The following is a 6,000-nucleotide window of genomic DNA, read 5'->3' as shown; positions in this document are numbered from 1 at the left end:
CAAACTTACATTTCTGGGCAGAAAGTCATAAGTATCTTGTCAAGAAGTACCGGACAAGTAGTACATGTTTGACCCATGAACATATCATTTAACCATGGTAAAATGTTGCCAGGGGTGGGATGCATTTATCTCTCTGATGTTACTGTACATACAGTGTCTATCTATTCTAATCAATCGATCTAATGATTTATTAATTTGCCCTCGAGAAACCCTCATCTTGAACACATTTACATATTGTACATTTTATTGAACTGTAGCTGATGCGTGACAAATTAGCCTCCTTTGCTCAAAGGTGTGACTGCTAGTACTGAGATTCAATATGACAACCATCTAGTTAGATATGAATCCAGCTCCCCAGTCACTGCTATGTAATTTTCCTAAAATCAACAGAATAATGAAAACAGGGGTCAAGTTGCTATCTTTGCTCCTGCCTGGATACTTGGATGCTAGTTGACAGGAGACAAGAAATGGTACTCTCTCCTGTTCTTTTGATGTGCTAGATAAAAACCAGCAACAATATTCACCCAGGAAAAAACCCTCAAAGTCAATTCTGGTGAGAAATGCTATCATTGGGTTCAAGACAGGCTACCTTTGCTATTGGAATGAATGAATTAGTTATAGTCTTATCGCTGGTCGTATTGACTTTTTTCTTGTGTTTATTTAGGAACAAAGAGACAGTTCCTTGATGAGTTTACCCCAGACTCTTTTAGGAAAGCACAGGAGCTCTCTCTCTTTCTCTCTCTCTCTCTCTCTCTCTCTCGCACGCACGCACACGCACACGCACACGCACACGCACACGCATACGCATACACATACACATACACAGTCTCTTGTCAAATGCAGCATGGGCAATCAAATGGAGAACTTTCAGCAGTAGTATCAGCTGAGGTTAAAATATCCTCTGCATAGCCTGGAAACTGATGGCTGTGCAGAATTAATCTCTTGAGAAAATGTGATGATGAAAGCATGAGATTGGCTTGAGCAGTGTGGGAGAGAGGCTAATGTTCCCTGCCTGTCAACAGTTGTCATAGCATCAGGATGTCAGCGATAATTATGGTGCCTTAATTTCCCCCTCTTTTCTATTCTCTTTTTTCGTAGGACATACACGTATATCACAGCTTTATTGCACCTGACATATGATAATTTAAAAATATCAATTCTATAGGCTTCAGGCATGTTTGTCATTATGCACTGTGTACAAAACATTTAAGTACATAAAGTACATTTATTGTTCTTTGACTAATATTTTAAAGGGGTAGAGTACTGTAGGCTATACATCATTTTTGATAGAGATTGACTGTTTTCCTGCTTTGGACTTAGGTCTACTGTAGTACCAGGCTCCTTATTGGAAAACAAAGCCTAAATTGCTTGTTATTTCAATTTCACTACCTGAATTATTTACTCACATTTGTGGAATAAGGGCAAGGAAATCCACAGGGACAGTTTACTTGACTACAGACTGGTCCCACTGGGTGGACTACTAATTACTAATGAGCCTGTTGTGGAACTATCTTAAAAGACACAACATGTTTTTTACTACACAATTCGAGTGTGAGTCTGTCTGTCTGTTAGGACCACAATGGAAATAAGTCCCAGACTTTATTGTGTGTTATCCTCAATGATTTTATTCATGTGCATGTATGGCTTTTAAGTTTTATAAAGTCTAGCCTGTCTGTCCAGCCTGTCTGTCTAGCCTGTCTGTCTAGGCTATCTGTCTAGGCTATCTGTCTAGGCTATCTGTCTAGCCTATCTGTCTAGCCTATCTGTCTAGCCTGTCTGTCTAGCCTGTCTGTCTAGCTTGTCTATCTAGCCTGTCTGTCTAGCCTGTCTGTCTAGCCTGTCTGTCTAGCCTATCTGTCTAGCCTCTTTGTCTAGCCTATTTGTCTAGCCTGTCTGTCTAGTCTATTTGCCTAGCCTGTCTGTCTAGTCTATTTGCCTAGCCTGTCTGTCTAGCCTATTTGTCTAGCCTGTCTGTCTAGCCTATTTGTCTAGCCTATCTGTTTTGCCTATCTGTCTAGCCTGTCTGTCTAGCCTATCTGTCTAGCCTATTAGTCTAGCCTGTCTGTCTTGCCTGTCTGTCTAGCCTGTCTGTCTAGCATATCTGTCTAGCCTGTCTGTCTAGCTTGTCTGTCTAGCTTGTCTGTCTAGCCTGTCTGTCTAGCTTGTCTGTCTAGCCTGTTTGTCTAGCCTGTCTGTCTAGCCTGTCTGTCTAGCCTGTCTGTCTAGGGTATCTATCACAGTTGGTCAGTCACTCAGTCTGTCAGTCAGTATGTCATTGATGCAATGGTAAAGACTGTTCATGTGCACGTTCAGTATGTGTTTACTCAGTGCATTCTCCAAGGAACCGGGACTCAGATGCCCCCCTCCTCCTCCTCCCTCTCTTGCTCTGCCGAGCCGAGGGACATTTAATTTGTTTGTAAATCTGCAGTAGGGCTTCTCTGTTACATGTTTATTCGTATTGATGGATTTAGCTCATTTGGCCTTGAAGAAAATATTAATAATGTTAAATGTGACTATACTGTTATGGATAAATTGTAGTAATAATAATAAAGCCTATTAGATAATGATCCACATCATCACATTGGGTTTAATTGTATTGTATTACTTGAATCTAACACAAACCTAATTTTGGCTTAATGAAGTTTGATGGCTGCAATTTGAATACCAGCCTATTTCATTTTGGGTTCAATTTTGGCTTGGTTCACTCGTTAGGGTCAGATCGGGATCTCTGCTAAAGCACCATGGCTCTGTTTTGAATGTATCCAAACTAGCCAAACAAAACAAAATGCTCAAGGTATTTACATATTCCACAGGCTGATATTTGCATTGTTTTTCTGTTTTCATTCTGTAAGCTGACTGCTCCGGTGGGAACCATGTGTTTTGTGTCACTTGGTCCAAGAGAGACTCTGTAATTGTTGTGGATGGCTCAGACAGAGTATAGCCTACCTGTCATGCTAATCCAACAGCGCCATCTCCATGACTAATTATGAAGCACCGACCAATAATAGCCCACCGGCTAGACCAGGGTTTCTGAAACTATGGGCCCTGGTGGACCCTGGGAATGTGAGAGGTGGGTTGCAGTTATGAGAATCTATCATCACACAGTATTTTTTCTTAATTTGGGTCGTTGGATGACGATTTGGGTCACGGGAGGATGGTCAATTTCTCATTTGGGTCTCGCACTGAAAAGGTTTAAGAAACCCTGGGCTAGACTATAGCATCACATTTGTGGCTTTGCCATAAAGTCCTGACAGATAATGGACTGTATAGAAAATAGGGCTGGGAATTGACAGGGACCTCACGACACTAAATTATCACAATATTTTGGTTCCGATACACTATGTATTGCAATTCTCATGATTCTATATGTATTGCAATTCGATACTGTCTTTTTATTGCAGCATACCACCCTGCATCCCACTGCTGGCTTGCTTCTGAAGCTAAGCAGGGTTGGTCCTGGTTGGTCCTTAGATGGGAGACCAGCTGCTGCTGGAAGTGGTGTTGGAGGTCCAGTATTAGGCACTCTTTCCTCTGGTTTAAAACAATGCCCCATGGCAGTGATTGGGGACATTGCCCTGTGTAGTGTGCTGTCTTTTGGATGGGATGTTAAACATGTATCCTGACTTTCTGTGGTCACTAAAGATCCCATTGTACTTACAGTATCGTAAGAGTGTCCTGGCTAAATTCCCAATCTGGCCCTCGTACCATCACCTAATTATCCCCTCTGCCTGCTGCAGAGGGACAAGAGAGAGCCATGAGAAAACAAGTTTTCATCAGTCATGGAAATAAAGTGCTGTAAACAAATGTGCTCCCAATTTAAAAAGAAGATGGTGAAAAAACTATAAAGGAAAAATACTGGAGTTTTAGTACAGGTACAGCCAAACCAAAACGAAAAAATAATATCCCGAAATGTAACTGTATCAATTTTTTCCCCCATTACTAATAGAAAAGGCCTGTATTTTAGAAACACGACATTCTACATACAGTATACATGTACATTGCACAGCTACAGTACTCTTAATAAGTTGTTAGATAATCCAGTAGCTGTGTGTGTCTGTTGTTTCTCCTCAGGGGAGGGTGTTTACATCAGTCTGCATGGAGCGTCTACAGACGTGAATGTGAGGCTGGCTAGGAACTCTGTCATAGTGGAGAAAACCTTGGCCAACCATGGCCAACCAAAGCTCAGTCTCCATAGTGAACAGGAGTGATACTATAGTCCACTATCAGTGGAAGAGATTTGTCACTGAACAGGAGGAGGAGCAGCAGAAGCTAAGGTGGGATGTCCATTCATGTTCATCTCCATGATGTACATCCCAATGTAAACATGATCAACACATCAACATACATTGATTTACTGTAAAACAAACATCTAAAGTGACCCTTAGCTAATGGATCATCAGAAAAGATGGTCGGTCCAGATGGTCGGTCCAGATCAACGCCTTTGTATGTAGCCTGTTTAGATGCTCCTCTGTCCTCATCCCCTACTCACTCTCTCTCTCTGTGGATCTCTCTGCTCTGCCGTGAATCTAGGTTCTGTTCCGAGCTGCAGCAGGAAGAGGAGGATGAGATGGATCAGTTCCTGACAGAGTGTGACGCAGACCCCACTCCACATGACCGCCTGTCCCTGCTCTCACGCACCTTCCAAGACCGACGCAGGCAGCTGAAGGAGGAACGGCTGTCCTTCTCAGACAACTACATCATAGTGGAACCTCTGGTGTGCTATGTAGAGATGGGATGGAGGAAGGATGGGGGCATTTTACTGTGGGCTGATAGCAAATGTTTTCTTATAGGGAGTCCAATGGTCTATGGTACAGTAGCTTTGGTACCCATGCCCATTGACCAACAGTCTAAACAAACTTAATGTGTTTGTCTTAGTTTATGGTCTAATGCTATGCTATAGTACACAGTATCACCAAGGCTGAATTACATGATACCTAATCACCCTCTGGGATTATAGACTTTACTCAGTATGTGAGTCACAAAGTGCATGCAAAGTGCATTTAAGGGATAGTTTTCTCAAATGCCATCATATTTTTTTTTACACAGCAGTAGCTAGGCCAACTTGCGAACCAAAATCCTCCCATAGTATCCTCATGCTTATTTGGTTTGCCCTGTAATCCCTAAGGAAACTGTAATAACTAATTTCAGGGATGCACTTTATCGCATTATACCCTGTACCAGCATTCTGTACCAACCCCTATAACTCAGTGTGGTGTCTGCAGTGGTTGGGCGTAGGTCTTTGTTTTCCCGTTGCCTGGTTCACACCCCCAGCCTCTGGTGACAGTGACACATCTCTCTGTGGAGTACTCAGCTGTGGTAGAAGACAAACTTTAGCACTTTGATGAAATACCTCCAACCTTTAAAAACACATTTAAAACTCTCTCTGCATATCATTTTGCCATGCAGCTAGCAGTGAGTCACTGCTCCACAGCAGCTATAAAAGTCCCCTGGATATTCCTATATTCAATATCATATTTTTCATCCCAATTTGTGTTGAATTTTTTTGTGTGGCAATGTGTGTGAGCACTTATGAGTAGCCATGTGTTCAGCATTCCCAAACACAGAGGGAGACTGTCCCTGCTGAGTCAGAGGCGTGGCCACTTGGATCAGTTCAGCCTCTAACCTGATCTCACCTGCTGTCTCGGAGTCTGACCGTTGGACTGAGATGCCCCTGGGGAGACAGCCACTCATTCTCTCATCCATCCTGACACCCAACTCGCCCCAGGCATTTGTTAAGCACACTATGTCCTCTGGGAAGTCTCACTATAATTTGCCCTTGATGTCTCACTGTCCTGTCTGGTCATGTGGTTTTGTGTCAGAGAGTTGGAAAGGAAGAGTGGAAAACAAACACAGACACCCTCCAAAAAAAGCCAAGCCTCCCAAAGACAAACTCTGCACCCAAGTATTCTGTATAGCACCTTGAAGAGGCGTGCTCTGTCAGCACAGGGTGAGGCCAGAACCCCACTGTTACTCTAAGGCAAACTTGCCCTTCTGCTCTCC

General features: G+C 42.9%; 1 pseudogene; it reads left to right on the top strand.

Annotated features, from left to right (window-relative positions):
* Nucleotides 1-6,000, top strand: part of LOC120065834 — a 70,804-nt pseudogene that overhangs the window by 3,025 nt on the left and 61,779 nt on the right.

Source organism: Salvelinus namaycush, chromosome 21 (genome assembly GCF_016432855.1).
Source record: "Salvelinus namaycush isolate Seneca chromosome 21, SaNama_1.0, whole genome shotgun sequence".
Classification (NCBI taxonomy): domain Eukaryota; kingdom Metazoa; phylum Chordata; class Actinopteri; order Salmoniformes; family Salmonidae; genus Salvelinus; species Salvelinus namaycush.
Note: the sequence above shows the minus strand (reverse complement) of the source record. Positions and strands in the feature narration are given on the sequence as shown.